Here is a 17231-nt window from a genome sequence, read left to right as displayed (position 1 = left end):
TTTACACAATATTTTATACTGAATGTTTTTCTCCTTGAGTTATAGAAAAAAGAAGGACTATCAAGAAAATCACTTCCAATTTTGTAGACTGTTAACTTAAATGTTTCTTTCAATACATATTGCAAGTAGGTAAACAAGAAACACAAACACACAAAGAGAATCACATTGAGTTTCAATATCAGTACCTGGCATAAAGTAAAGGAGCAAGAATTTCATTCCTGTTAGTCTCCGTAGTTGCAAACAACAGCCCAGTGTAATCACTATAAACAACAGGATTTCTTACAGCGTATTATTTTGCTTACAAAATTTCTAGAAAGACAGATAAGTAAGGTTTGATGCTATATCATTAGTAATGAGGGTGGCCCAACAAGTCTTTAGGGCAAATTTGTATGAATTAGAAAAATATTTCCCTCTGAGCAGAAACAACTCTGTGAACAAGTAGCTTGGCAAGGGCATACAGCCTGAGTCATACATAGCCTGAAACTTACACAACAGTGCAGCAACCCTGGAATGACCTAAACAAGAAAATATCCAGTTGTAATTGGGATTGTTCTAATGGAACCCTTACTACGTTAATGCCTATTACTTGAGGCCTAAAGTATCAGAGACAGAAAAACAAATTATTTGTTAGAGCTGCCCTAAGAGAAACAAACGCTTGTACCACATCTTCACATGTACAGCCGCCACACTACATTACTCACTTCTGCGCTCCAAGTCTCATGTGGATACATCTGCTTGGCTTAACTGACATCACATGGTAAGTCTTTCATGTGAAAGAATACGGATAATTTTGTTTTGAGAGTTCGGCCACAATGGTAAAGGAACACTAAGGAGAAGGGGATTGGAGTAGGTACTAAGTGAGTTAATTTACAGAATCCAACATGGCTTTTATCCAGAAACCATTCATTGAGAGTCTGCTATAGCTCAATCGTTGTGTTAGGGATATACTTGCAAAGCTCACAGTCTAGTCTATTATACAAAAAAAAAAAAAAAAAAAGCTTAAGAAGGGGAGCTTATCTGAGTTATTTAATTACATGTTTAAATTTTACAAAATAATTATCACAATATTTAAAGAAATGTTATATGCATTCACTTTCCTGACACATAATAATGGTAAATATTTTAAGAAATTCATCAGAATTTTACAATTGACTCATGATTGTATGTACAAATTTTATTTCCCCTTTTTCCAAAAATTTCTCTCACTTATTACTTATTTCAGGAAATATCTTACTTCTAGAGGACTCCATCTCTCCATGTGAAAAGATAGTTAAGCACACTTTAAATTTTTAAATGAGATTTAACAATATAGAGATCAACTTTTCCTCATTCTAATCTTGTACTCCTATATCTCCTTGAGTCAAATCTTAGGTTATCACTTATTTATTCTATCATTTTACTTCTAAATATATATAAATAACCCATGAAATTACAGAGGAAACTTTAAAATACCTTGAATTTTAGAATTGTTTTAATTTATGCAAGATTTCAACTACCTTAAAAAATTCATATGCATAGTCACAGAAATACTAATAGTAAAAAGTTACAAATTAAGATCTTATTTTTTTTTCAATATTCTCTCTTTATAATCAAAATCTCTCAGTTAATGACCTGTTTTGAAAGATATGCATTAGAAACCTACTGTTAATAAACAACACCTGGAAAAACAGTCTTACTTTTCAATAAATTTTTTTTTTCTATAACTTAAAGAAAACTGTTGTGCTTGAGAGTAGAAGTCAGAAGGTAAATCAAACAACTATAGTCCTAAATAAAAGATTCTAAAATATTATAAACTTCTTATATAATTTTTAAAAATAAAATTTAAAAATATAACTTCAAGTGATTTGTTATATTTTTTTAAAATTATGCACTACTTTTTCAAGCTACCATCCATTCTCTAAATGTGCACAGACTACGCAGGACCTAGAAACACATTTGAGGCTTAAACTTTTTTAGAAATATATTGATCTCAGACATAATATCTGTCACTGAATTCAGATTACCTTACATTTTCCAGTTTCTTCATGCTACTTCTGTCTCTTTCCTTCCTTTACATCTAGCTCAAAATAATCTGATATGTTCCACTTGGAAATGATGGTCATTAAAATGTTTCTGAAAAGGTCTACAATAAAACACATAAATTTCTTAAGTCTAATACCAGTGTCATGTTAATGTGAACGTGTTCACAAGTTAAAAATACAAATATAATTTGAAAATTATGATCCTTTTTCTGACTACCCTAATCACATTGTTTCATAATTTTAAAAAAATTATAAGCATAAAAATTTTAAAATACATATACAAACACAAGGGGAACTTTATGTTTTTATTTTCAACATTAAATTATTTGGGCCTCAGTTTTCTTCTTGTAAAAAGGGTAATCAAAATATCATGGGAGGGGCTTCCCTCGTGGTGCAGTGGTTAAGAATCCACCTGCCAGTGCAGGGTACACAGGTTTGAGCCCTGGTCCAGGAAGATCCCACATGCTGCAAAGCAACTAAGCCCATGCGCCACAACTACAGAGCCTGTGCTCTAGAGCCCGCAAGCCAAAGCTACTGAAGCCCACGCACCTAGAGCCCATGCTCCATAACAAGAGAAGCCATCGCAATGAGAAGCCCGCGCACTGCAACAAAGAGTAGCCTCTGCTTGCCACAACTAGAGAAAGCCTGCACTCAGCAACGAAGATCCAACGCAGCCATTAAAAAATATATATATACATATATATATATATATATATATATACATATATATACATATATATGTATATATATATATATCTCCTGGGAATACAAAAACTGACAGCCTATACTGGGAGGTGTCATTGTAGCCTAGTGGTTAGGAAGATAGTCTTGGGAGTCAAGCAAGTATCAATTAAATCTTGATATTTTGCAGAATTTCTTTCTAACCTCTTTTTTCTTTCACTACATATTCCTTCCTAGTTAAAATTCATGTTCCCTTTTTTTTTTTAGAACAGTAACTTAGAAAACATATATATTCAATTTCATGATTAATGAGCACTAGTTTTCAAATATTAAAGTGGAAGGTTAATCTTAATTTTGAACTAATACCAAGATAATTTTTCATTCAACCTGGGTGTATTCACTTCTTTGTTTTTTCTGCCCAAAGTTTCTGCCTTACTTTGTATTTAAAATTACAAATGTCCTCAAGGAATTTTCTTTGTGAGAATTGGTATATTGGAAGACATTTATTTAACTTTCTCACAAAATAATGGAATTAACAAAACCCATAAAACTGTGGCTAACATCTTAAAATAAATTGATTTTAAAATGCTTTAGAAAAACATCAGGGGGAACAAAAAGTAAGAGATCTATAAAGATAGGGCAACATAAAGCACTCAGAAATTTAATGGGACAGATAATAAAGCATATATAACCATAATAGTTTAATATGACAGTAATGGCATTTTTACTTATTCTTTCTAAAATTCTGTCACTAGGGAATTAATTAATGGTGTTAAGTAATGGATATGTGCATATATTATATCTTGTATTGCTGAGATCATTCCATCTATGGCATTCTATGCACTAATTTTCCCTTTACATAGTCTTGTTATTAAATCTTTTGATAAATATTGTTTTCAATAATTTATTTCATACAAATCACATAATTTACTTAAGTATTCTCATTTTGTTAAACTGTAGTCTGATTCCATTTGATGGATTCCAGAAAATGCTACATTTATGTAATTTTAGCTTGATATTATATCCTTACATTGTACTTGTTATCAGTAGCTATATGAGCCAGTTTATAAACATTTTTAAGGGTATTAGTTCATAGTGACAAAATACTTTTAAAAAACATTGTAGCAGGTTTTCATTTGAATTAGCAATATAAGTGAGTATGTCACTCGGAGAATATTCTCATCAGCATCATCTACAATCTTCTTTCAAAATAATTAGTGAATAAATAGCATTATTGTTGACTTTTGTTTGCTAATATGATTGAAATATCTGCTTGTATGTTTACTAGCCATTTGCCTTTACTCCTTCAATTATCTCTTTAAAAAAATTAACAAATTCATTGATGAGCTCTAGTAGTTTTCTGGTAGCCTCCCTAGGATTTTCTATGTATGGTATCATGACATCTGTAAACAATGACAGTTTTACTTCTTCTTTTCCAATCTGAATTTCTTTTACTTCTTTTCTCCTCTGATCGCTGTGGTTAAGCCTTCCAAAACTATGTTGAATAAAAGTGGCAAGAGTAGACATACTTGTCTTGTTCCTGATCTTAGAGGAAACGCTTTCAGCTTTTCACCAGTGAGTATGATGTTAAGATGTGGTATATTTATACAATGAAATATTACTCAGCCATAAAAAAATGAAATAATGCCATTTGCAGCAACATGGGTGGACCTAGAGATTATCATACTAAGTGAAGAAAACCAGACAGAGAAAGACAAATATCATATAATATCACTTATATGTGGAATCCAAAAAAAAAAAAAAAGATACAAATGAACTTATATACAAAACAGAAATAGACCCACAGACATAAAAAACAAACATGGTTATCAAAGGGGAAAGATTAGGAGTTTGGGATTAACATATACACACTACTAAATATAAAATAGATAACCAACAAGGACCTACTGTATAGCACTGGGCACCATACTCAATATTTTGTAATAACCTATAAGGGAAAATAATCTGAAAAAGATAGACAAATACATATGTATATCTGAATCTCTTTGCTATACAACTGATACTATCACAACATTGTAAATCAACTATACTTAAATTTAAAAAAAATTACCTTGCTGGTATTATTTATTTATTTATTTATTGCTTTTTTTGGGGTCATAGCTATCATTTACATACAAATATTTTTCCATCTTGAGTTTTACCTTCTATTTATATATATATTATTTATTATGCACAAAAACTCTTCAAAAAGTGTTTATGATAGCTAACTGATTAGTTTTCACTTCTCTATGCCTTCAGGAGTAATAGCTAATGAATATATGACAGTCTAAAATATCATTAGGCAACTGATGCATGTAATAAAAATAAGACATTAGAAAAGTAGTTTGGAGGTAATAGTATGTAATGTTCAAATACTTCAATAATGGTCAAGAATTGAAAAGATTTCAAAATGTAAACCAAATATTGTTTAAAATCAAAGGCAAAATGTAAGACTGAAACGTAGAGAGAAAGAATGCTGTCTAGGGATTTGGGGATGCCAGAAACAACATGAAAGTGTTTTTTTTGTTTTGTTTTGTTTTTTTGGAGGGGCTCATATACCTTATACTTAGAACTGAAAAGCTGGCAACCTGGAAATGCCAACAGGCCCAGATAAAAATTCCCCAACAAAAGCTCTTTGTTCTAGCTGAAAGACCAGGAAAGAGACAGCCTAGCAAGACATAAAACTTAAGTAATAACTGTTCTAATTCAGTCAAACAGCACAGAAAAATACCTGTGTTCTACCCTCATCCACATCAGCAAAGGGTGAGTATGGAACCTAGACTTCCACACTAATGAGGCTATAAAAAAATTCTCTAAACTCCTGCAAGGGTGGTATGAGATAAGGTCAAGTAGGGAGTGAGGAATTTCATTCCTTCTGACTGGTGATGAGCCTCACCTCTGTGATATCAGTGGTCCACATGGGAAGCCAGACTTCCTATCCTTTTGTCAGTAATGAGACACTTCTCCCCCTCTTTACTTGGGTTGTCAGAGGAAGACTAGTGGAAAGTCAAGACTCTCATCATCACCTGACATTAACAAAGTTGCCTCCACCATAGGGACACATAGGGACCAGAAATCTCACTCCTGCCAGCAGTAAGAGCCTTCTTACCTTCGATGACAATGGAGGCCTAGTAGAGAACTTGAACTAGTCTCTCCAACTGGAAGCAACATTCCTTTTCCCTTCCAGAGTGGTGTCAGAGGAATCTACTTAAAATAGAAGTTTTTTAAAAAAATTATTTATTTATTTATGGCTGCATTGTGTCTTCATTGCTGCGCACAGGTTTTCTCTAGTTTCAGCAAGCGGGGGCTACTCTTTGTTGCAGTGCACGGGCTTCTCATTGCGGTGGCTTCTCTTGTGGAGCACGGGCTCTAGGCACACGGGTTTCAGTAGCTGTGGCATGCAGGCTCAGTAGTTGTGGTGCACGGGCTTAGCTGTTCTGCGGCATGTGGGATCTCCCCAGACCAGGGCTCGAACCCAAGTATCCTGCATTGGCAGGTGGATTCTTAACCACCACACCCTCAGGGAAGTCCCAAAATAGAAGTTTAAATAAGATCCAGTCTCGCAACAAAATACCCACAATATCTAGATTTCAATAGAAATCACTCATCATACCAAGAACTGGGAAGATTCAAACTGAATAAAAAAGGATAATCTATGACATCTATCTATGTCATCTATGGTGACAATTGATGCTATCACTAAATGATTGAAATATTAGATTTATCTGATAAAGATTTTAAGGTAGTAATGTTAAAACTGCTTCAATGAGCAATTAAGAACACACTTGAAACAAATGTAGCAATAGAAAGTCTCAACAAAGAAAGAGAAGACATAAAGAAGAACCAAACGAAAAATTTAGAAATGAAAAATACAATAACTGAAATTTTAAAAAAATCAATGGATAGGCTCAAGCAGAACTGAGGAGACAGAAAAAAGAATCAGTATATTACAAGATGGAACAATAGACGTTACACAATCAAAATAACAGAGTGAAAATAAACTAAAAAATGACAGAGACTCATGGGTCTGTGAGGCTATAACAACATACCCAACATTTGTGTGATTGACGTTCTAGGAGAAGAGGAAGAGGGAGGGCTGAAGAAGTACTTGAAGAAATAATGGTTAAAACCTCCCCAAATTTGGCTAAATAAATAAACCTGCAGATTCAAGAAGCTGAGCTAAATCAAAACAGGATAATCTGAAAGAAATACATACTAAGACATATATTTAAACTTCCAAAAATGAAAAAAACAACAAAATCTTGAAAGCTACCGGGGAAAATCATCATCTTATCTATAAGGGGAAATACAATTAAAATGATAGTCAATTTCTCATCAGAAACCACAGGGGATAGAGGAAATAACACAATGCATTTCAAGTTCTGGTTAAAACAATAACACTAAAAAAAACACCTTTCAACCTAGACTTTTATAGACAGTAAAAATATTCTTCAGTTAGACAGGGGAAATCAAGACTTTCTCAAATGAAGGAAAGCTAATCGAATTTTTCAATTGCAAATCTATCCTAAAGGACTCCCCTGATGGCACAGTGGTTAAGAATCTGCCAATGCAGGGGAAATGGGTTCAATCCCTGGTCTGGGAAGATCTTACACACCGTGGAGCAACTAAACCCATGCACCACAACTACTGAACCTGTGCTCTAGAGCTCATGAGCCACAACTACTGAGCCCATGTGCCACAACTACTGAAGCCCACATGCCTAGAGCCCATGATCTGCAACAAGAGGAGTCACCACAATGAGAAGCCCATGCACTGCAATGAAGAGTAGCCCCCACTCGCTGCAACTAGAGAAAGCCCACCCGCAGCAGTGAAGACCCAGTGCAGCCAAAAATAAATAAATAAATAAATAAAATTTTTAAAAAATCTATCCTAAAAAATGACTAAATGAAGTCCTCCAATAAGTAAAGAAATAATAAGTCACTTCTTGAAAACTAGATTTTCTAATTGTGATTTATCTTGAACCCTTACATATAAAATCATCCCTTAGCCATTCACAAATACTGTACAATTTAATGTCCTAAGAGGCACTCTATTGAATGAAGTAACCAAGTAGGAGACATCAGAGATTCAGTGTTTCAAGGAAAGACAAGCTTCTTCCTTCCCCATCTCATTTTTATGAGCAGTAACAGGAAACAACACATTTATGTATTGAAATAATTTGAAAGACCTATACTCTGGAGCCTGGATCATCACATTTTTATATAAAGAGCAGTTATTAATTTATCTTTATATTTACAACATCATGAAATGAAAATGTATTTGTCTACTTTTGAATTTTTCATAAAAAAGGCCTTACTGGTTTAATTTATTTGTACTGCACTTGCTTTTTAAATGATCAGATAATTTTTGTTATACAGTTTTGTATTTCTAGAAATCTGTTTACCTGTTTCTGTATATGTAACTATATTTTCTTCTGCTGGGGCAATAAATAAACATAAAGGTACTTTTTGAAAGCCCCTATAGCTTTAGAAAAGCAGATTTATATTGCCATAAAAACCTCTGATAGTGACTGAACCATTAAAATATTAATGATACACAAATGCAGTCACCTCATTGGACATATTTTCATGTCTAGTGTAATTCAGATCCAGTGGGTCACTTAGTAGTAAATTGTTCAATTTGGGAGACATTTTAACTATTCCATTACATTAGGATCCCAATGTTGAATTAATTTACAAGTAAATGGTAAGTTTATCAAATTCCATAGGACTTAAGACTGCAGTCTCACAGTGTGTGAAATGGAAGTATCTAAACAATGTGAAACTTAATATTTTGTGACAATAAGTACTTGAAAGTTTTAGTAAATATTGCTCAGAATAAACTTATTCTAAATGTTTATAGTAAAATATAATCATTTATTTTTAATAGCTGCCTAGAATTCTTTTTCCTGGGCCTCTATATTATTTGTTTTCTTTATAAAATAGGCACTCGATTATATAGAATTTAAACATATTTAAATTGATGACCATTTACTGACACAAAATCATCTTCTAATAGTGAGACCCTCATATTTTGAAGAAAACAGTTTTAAATAAAGTTTTAAAAATAACCATTTTTTTCCACACATAAACTGAAGTGACTTTCTTACAGGTAGACCAGCCTTAGACAAAACTATGACTTAGTAAGAATTTGTCATGGCTTGTTCCAGGTAACCCACATCCAGCCTGTAGAATATCAAGTTATTCAATGACAGTAAGTACAGCATCCAACTTTTACTGGGCTCCAACAGTAACCAATCACCACAGTAAGTCCTTCACATATGTTATGTATTTAATTCTCACAATCATGTGACACAAGAATTATAATAGTCCCATTTTACAGAAGAAAACTGACACTCAGATTAAGTAATTTACCTTATGGCATCTGTCTAAAAGTGAGAGAGCCAGTAACCTAACCAAGACTATATAAATGCAAAGCCTGTCCTATAGTTTGGTGGTTCTATATTTTATTTCTGCAAATCCTATCTAAATTTCTAATTGAAAACGAACACACTAGGGGAGAAGGTTTAACTATATTGTAGTAAAAATGCTTCAAGACAAACATTCTACCAAGATGAATTGTTTAAAGACATATTTTTTCTGGACTTGTTCTGCCCATTTCATTTCTTCTGATTACAATACTCCATACCCCTTTACTTCTAAGTGAAGGTCTACCCAGTTTGAATTTTTGGTAAAGCCAATTCTTAAATGAAAAATAAATCTTCTTTCATGGGGCTCCTTGCCTGTAATTTAATATAGTGTCATGACACTGTGTCAATAATTATGCATTTATAAGTATGTTTTCCTAGGGATCCTGAAAAGTAGGGACTCTACCTTGTTTGTCATTTTGTCCTTAACACCAAGTAGGTACCAGATAGATGGATGAGTGAAAGAACTGGATGAACCCCATAACCAATGAACCAAGCTATGGGAACTGTAAAGAGCAAATGGTGGTTTTGTACTTGGATAAAGTGGTTCTTTCATAGTTGCTATGATTAAACGGTTTAGGATGCAAAACCTTCATCTCTGGGATATCCTAGTACCAACTGCTATGAGGTGAAACCAAAACTTGCAGAATCATCCAACGCAATGCTAGGAAAATATGTGCAAGAAATAAAATCTGTCTTTGGAATCTCATAGCCTCCACTCTCCATCCCAATGTGCTCTGCCTTGCCTAAGAAGTAAACTTTATTCTAGCCACATATTTACCATGCCAAATCCTCTTCTCAAGAAATGATCTAATCAGTTCACTTAATGGTGGAAATAAATGACTGATAGGACCTGATATTGCTATTTCCCTGAAGGGGTATTTGGATTTCACCAGGAAGGAAAAAAAAAAAAAAAAAACCCATAAAAAAAATACTCTGTGGAATTTCAGGCCTCAGAAAATTGAGTAAGGAGATGTTAGATGGTGGCAAAGTAACATTTCCAGTTCCCATGAAGTTACTCCATATTTAAGAAAGAGTCAATTTTACTTTTTTTTAAACTAGTTTTCCTTTTTCTAATGTTCCTGCCCTCACCTCAGGCTGTTCATCATTCATGTCCACAGAAGAATCTAAATCTATTTTCAGAAAACCATCTGATAAAATTGCCTTAGAACAGTAGTCTTCAACACTTGCCATGTGTCGGAATCATTTGAGTACTTCTATCTATCTATCTATCATCTATCTATCTATCTATCTATCTATCTATATCTATCTATCTATCTATCCATCCTGCCACCAGGCTATCAAAGTTTTGTGAGGACCAAATGACTAAGATACTATTGAAAACTGTCAACTCTAAAGCACTCTAGAAACACAGGTGATGCTGGTGATGAATGATTGAAAGGATAGCTAAATAATTTGATATTTTTGAAAAACATATGCCATATGCTTTAACTGTTGCTCATGTATAAAATAAATCAACAAATAAGTATAAGTGTACTATGTCTTCAATTATGACCAATCAGCTAATAGTAGAGTTTCTAATAGCAGAAGGAAAGCCATTGAATGACATTTAATCAATGGAGAGTTCTTTAGAACAATAAATGTCTTTGAACCTCTGACCAAGTCAGTTATAATCCAGGGCACTAGCTATTAACAACTATTATGAAATTAATATTGAAAATTTCAGTTAAAAATTCATTAAAAGTGATCCTGTGATGTATGTGTCCCAAAACATTATAATGTAACATTGCAAAAACAATGAAGCTGGTCAATATGAATGAGTCACTGTCAATGGTTTGGCAGACAAACAGAACAAAGTTAGAACATTGCTGTTTGTTACATAGTCAAGAACCATGTTAACAGGTTTGTTTCTGCCATTATGACAAATTAAAGGCGATCATTACAAACATAAGAGCATTACCATTCTGGCATGGAGGTTTACATGTAATTTGGTACATTACCAAACAGATGAATGTATTGTTTGCCAAGTTTTGTACATTATTATGCCAATTGTGACACTTCTAATGTAAAGAAGTTCTTGACACAGGAAAGAAAAATAAACTCAATTCAGGAAAATCTTCAAGAAAATATAAATGTTCATTGAGTCTTGTGAATATCACTTAAAATTTGTTTCTTGCTGTCTTCAGTAATTTTAAAAATATATATTAAATAGCAAAAAGTGTGCATTAAAAACAAATTCTAGGGACTTCCCTGGCAGTCCAGCGGTTAGGACTCTGTGCTCCCAATGCAGGGGGCATGGGTTTGATCCCTGGTCGTGGAACTAAGATCCCACATGCCTCATGGCGTGGCCAAAAAAAAAAAAAAAAAAAAGATTTGTATATTGCACTGCATGTGAATTACATCTAAATTTAAAAAAATAAAAAAACAAATTCTAAGCTCTAGATGATGTAAACCTTATTAAAAGTTGTTGTTAACTGCAAAAGCTTTTAGGGATAACATCTCTTGAATTTATTCATATTTATTAAGATTAATTATTCCTATTTAAAGCCAAACTTTTTAAAAGATATCATGGAATGGAAGCCTTATTAAAGTGTCATCTCTGTAGTAGTAAAATGATGAGGAGGAGGAGGAGGATAAATTATTAAAGAAATATGGCACTAGGAGGTTAAAAAATTTCTTTTTCAGGCCAAATGCAAAGCTGTTGTTTGGCATATAAGCTAATGACCCAAGCTAGCTGGCTTTGAGTCTGATTCAATATCATCTTGTCAGCATTCTCCTCTCTAAGGAAGGAATAAATACGAATAAGTTATTTCCTTGCTCAAATGCTGTGTTGTCGTCAGGTCTCCATGGTCAAAGTAAAACAGACCGTTGATACAAAATTCTGAAGGACAGAAAAGATTTTGTAATAGCTCATGCCAGTGACACAAATGACAGGGAGTTCAACAGTAAAAGATAGTATTGGACTTTACAAACAAAATAAGGTTTTGCTGCATGCAGAGTCTGGGTGATAATCAAGCTCCTCCAAATGAACTACGATAATATATCTTTCTACTTCAATGAAATAAGAAAACTAGCGGATCTTTCAAAAATTATTGTGTGAATGAAAATATGGCAGGAGAAGAAATATTACTTGATTTAGAAATATTCAGCATATGAATATCGGGAATGTAAACTAGTGAAGCCACTATGGAAAACAGCATGGAAGTTCCTTAAAAAACTAAAACTAAAGTTACCATATGATCCAGTAATCCCACTCCTGGGCATATATCTAGGGGAAACTCTAATTCAAAAGATATATGCACCCCAATGTTCATAGCAGCACTATTTACAGTAGCCAAGACATGGAAGCAACCTAAGTGCTCATCGACAGATGAATGGATAAAGATGCGGTATATAGAGGTTTCTTTAGTTTTGCCTAATGTCCTTTTTTGTTGTTGTTTCAGGGTCTCATCTAGAATATTGCATTACATTTAGTCATCTTGTCTTCTAAGCATCCTTTGGAACGTTGCCCTTTCTCAGACTTTCCTTGTTTTTGACAACCGTGACTGTTTTTAAGGAATACTGGTCAAATGTTTTGTAGATAATTCCTCTCTGTCTTATGTTTCATGCTTAGACTGGGGTTATGAGTCTGGGGGGCAAGAAGGCCAGAGAAGTAAAGTATCATTCTCATCACATCATATTAAGGATACACTCGTAACGTGACTTACTTCAGTTGATGTTGACCTTGATCACCTGGCTGAGGTAGTGTTTGTCAGGTTTCTCCACTGTAAATTCATTCTTCTTCCCTTTTCTCATCTTATGCTCTTTGGAAAGATATGCCTATATACAGCCTAAGCTTAAGGAATAGAGAGTTATGCTCTACCTCCTTGAGAGCAGAGTAGATACACAACTGTTTTGTAATTCTTCTGCATGAGAGGTTTGTCTCTTCTTCCTTATGTATTTATTCAATTATTTATTTGTATCAGTACAGACTCAAGGATATTTATTTTCTATTTTAGGTTATAACCCAATTCTACTTAATTTGTTTTGTTGCAAGATTGTTCCAGTTTTGGACATTAGCAGTCTTTTGGTTGGTTCTTGTGCCCCTTTGACATATTCTTATTATTGTGGTAACTTTTGTATTTGAACACTTTCTTGCTTTCTGATCTTACAAGATGCTCAGGATCATTTTATATAGTCCCTGCCCCAGTCCTAGAACGAGTCATTTCAAAAGAGCTCCAGTTTCTTTTACTGGAGAATGGTGTTAGAAACCAAGATATGGGTGCTTGGTTTCAGCATTATTTTAATGTTTCTCATGATTCAAAAGAGATATGAGATTTTAATATTGACTGTACTGATAATAAGATAAAGAGAGCAGATTATAGCCAGATTATGAAGGCTCTTGAATGCTTGGCAAATGATATTGGACAGGATATAATGGTCTATAAAAATTCAGGATATTTTTTAATGAAGCAGATAAGTGATATCATAGAAAAGCATAATGACTAATAGAAAAAATAAATATTATGGATATATGTATAAGTCTAGATACATAGATGCATATTTATTACACCAGAACATTCAACATGGAAGTTTGTTATTCCTTGGGTGAGGCTTATTGCCTGCCAAAGAGAATGACTGCTTGTACAACCCAATTTGTCAGTTTTAACTTATTCATTCACTCACTTTTTCATTCATTTATTCATTCATATTTTAAAGATCCATTTGTTTAACGTTTATTTATTCATTCAACAGTATTCAAAGAGAACCTAGTTGTTGCTTGGAAATTAGATGTGAATTAAAACAACAACAAAAAAATAAGTCCATACTTTTCAAAGCTTATATTGTAGTGAAAAGAGACAAAAACAAAAATATTTAAATGACACGAAATATGAAGTTGCATGAAGTAAAAAGACAAGAAGCAGAGTGCAGATAGAAAATGATGGTGGAAAATCAAATCATATTTTGCACCTTAAATTTGCATGTGTTATATATCAATAAGAACCCAATAAGATGGAAAAAATGCTTGTGGAAGGAAGTCTTTTAGAGAAGATTGACAAGCAAGACTTCTCTGATCTCCTCTGCTCATTAGGTCTGAAGCAAAGACCTAATGAGCAGAGGAGTCATGGTTCACAGCACATGGAAAATTAATGCAAAGGCCCTGGCATGGGTGTCTGTTGGTCAGTTTGAAGAGTGTGTTGGATTGGGAGGGCAAAAGCAAGAGCTATAAGATCTGAACCCAATTAGGAAGCAGATCTTTGAGAGCTCTGTTAACCTTTGGAAGAATGTTTCCTTTGTTTTAAGTGTGATGGGAAGACACTGGAGAGATCTGGGTAGAGGAGTAACATGATCATATCTATATTTTTAGAGGACCACTCAGGTTCCTGGAAAAAGTTTCTAGAGATTGGAAGTGAGAGGGAAGCAGATAATCTATTTAGGGGGCTATTGCAGTAACCTAAGCAGTAGACGGTAAAGAGTTGGATTAGCATTTTAGTGGTAAAGGGAGTGAAAAGTACTCAGATGTACAATTTATAGTGACTATTTTAAGGTAGTGTGTAGTGGAAAGTAGAGTTTGCAGGAATTGTCAATGGTTTGGCTAAGAAGTGAGAAAAAACGGGAGGCACATAATTTGTCCTGATTCTCTTCCCTAAAATGAGGAAGATTAGGCAAGGAGCAGGGGTTAAGGATAATATTGTCTAAGTGCCAGCAATTCTGCTAGACCCTGAACACAAAATGATTAACTAAGCACACAATAATGTTATCAGGATGGAATTTACAATATAAGAGGCATACTAGTATTTAACAATAGACAGATGAATAGGTAATGACCAATAAAGATAAGAAGGAATAATTGGAGGAGGGGAGTTACATAATTTAAATCAGAAAGTCAGAGGATGCCTCTTTGAAGGAATCATCTTTTATCTCAGCCCTCACCAGGTAAAGATGGAAGAAAGTTTAGGAGCTAAGGCTGGGAGGCAGCAAAGTGCGTGACTAGAGAATGACAAGCATGGAGTACGAGGCTGAACTGCACTTTCAGTAGAATAAATCAGAAAAACTCATTACACCTGGTTTTGTACGGGTACATTTAAGATAAAATGTGTGTATGAGCATGTGTGTTGAGTTGCAGATGCAATTGCAGCTGCAACTCTGTATTCTCTAAGCCAATGAATCTCTAATTGTTTAAAAGCAACTTTTAACAGTCCCTTTAAAAATTAACCTATGTACATTCCTTATTTAAAACTTACCATTTTTTTCTTTCCTTTATTATCCACTAGCTGGCTAATTGTATACCATAGTAAAATGATAAATTATAATTATGATGATCATTCATGTGTTCTAGATACAAAAACCCAGCATGAAAGACCAAATAAATACTTTCACGTGGACTCCTCTAATCTGTCTTTACACAAACTTTATGGACAAAAGTAGGCTTACCTAAAAGGCAATAACTAAATGAAGGCTTATATATATTCTTGGTTGTGTGCATGTGCTTCTGAATTAGGTATATTTTACCATGAATAAAAACTAATCCATTAAGCTGTTTTATGTATGTATTGTTATTACTTGTAATATCTTAAATCTAAAGATTTGGTCACATTTTATGATATGCTTTCTAAACAGTACATCTGCTTCTCCTGATTGCAACAGAATCAAATCTAGGCAGACAAAAGTGACCTGGATCCATTTTTAAAGTCCTCTAGCAAATACACCTTTAAAATGGATGTGTAAGAAAAGTCATCCCTTATGTAAAACCTTTCAATTGCTGACACCTTACAGCCCTTTTGCTCATTATAGCTTAAGTCAAAGCTCTGCAAGACAACTCAAAGCATAGAAAAAGTGTCAGGCAAGTTCCTAATCACCGAAAATATTGCATTTGTGAGAGCCTGGACTGGACTATGAAGACAGTTTCAAGGTGTTGCTGAGACTGCAGCTGGGATTGTTCAGGAGTGAAGAGATAACCAAAGTCCCTTCCTTTAAAGAAGAAGAAAGAAGAAATCTTTCCTTCTTATTGATTTCTCAAGAATCTTCTTGTTTTACTCCACTCCTCACCTCAGATTATGCAAATTATGCCTTTTGCAGTTCGTATATAAGATCTGTTTTTCAGAAACAGAAAGCAGATTCTTGTTGCTATTCATGTTCCCACATAGGGATGAGATATTGCTACTCCGATGAATCTTGGTAAGCAATAATAGTTCAAATCTCCATGTTCACCAGGGTCTGCATAAGGGGATCTATCTATCTGTCTATCTATTTATCTGTCATCTATCTACCTATTTATCTATCTACCCAACTACCTATTTATATCTTCAAGCAGAGAGCACTCTCCTAGAATCAAGGATTCTAGGAAGAAATTTCAATAAAATTCTGAGGACCTTGCATTACAGGAATAGCACCCAAATCTAATTTCTAGTAGGTTCTAATAAAAGAGTCTAGTGGAAAATAACAATACCTTCAGATTCTTCTGTGTGCTCAGTGGATTCTTTTGATTCTGAATGCAAAACCTCTCACAGTTCAAGCCATGAGATAAATAACAAAAATAACTAAACATACTCCTTTTTTAATGACATCTTAATTTAGGGAAATCTCTGGGCATTGATTATGTTAACCTAAACATTGGGCTATTCTGATATTCATGCTTCCTGTGAATAGAGACAGATTTATTTTTTCTGTGTTGAATCTGTTAGCCTTTAGTTTATCTTGCCTTAATGCATTGACTAGGAATTCCAGTGTGATGTTGAATCTATGCAATGAGGAAGGACATTATTATTTTGTTTCTTATGTTATTGACAAAGCATTCTATCTTTATCGTTATTATAATAAATGTAGATTCCCTTCTATCCCCAATTTACTTAGGTTTTTATCATGTGTGAATGTTCAGTTTCATCAAATTATTTTTTTATATCTTTTGAGATGATCATATTTTTCTTTAGTCTCCTAATGTGATTACAATAATTGATTTTCAAATCTTGAACAACCTTTGCTTTCAGTTAAATTTTCAGTTCTTCTTTTTTCCTAGTTTCTTAAAAGTTCAGATTACTAATTTGAGATCTTTAGCTTTTTGATTTTAGCATTTAGCATTTATGCTATAAATTTATGCCTAAGCACTGATATTGCTACATCTTATCAATTATGATGTTGTGTATTTTTATTTTCATTTAGCT

The sequence above is a fragment of the Balaenoptera acutorostrata genome, chromosome 18 (genome assembly GCF_949987535.1).
Source record: "Balaenoptera acutorostrata chromosome 18, mBalAcu1.1, whole genome shotgun sequence".
Lineage (NCBI taxonomy): Eukaryota > Metazoa > Chordata > Mammalia > Artiodactyla > Balaenopteridae > Balaenoptera > Balaenoptera acutorostrata.
Note: the sequence above shows the minus strand (reverse complement) of the source record.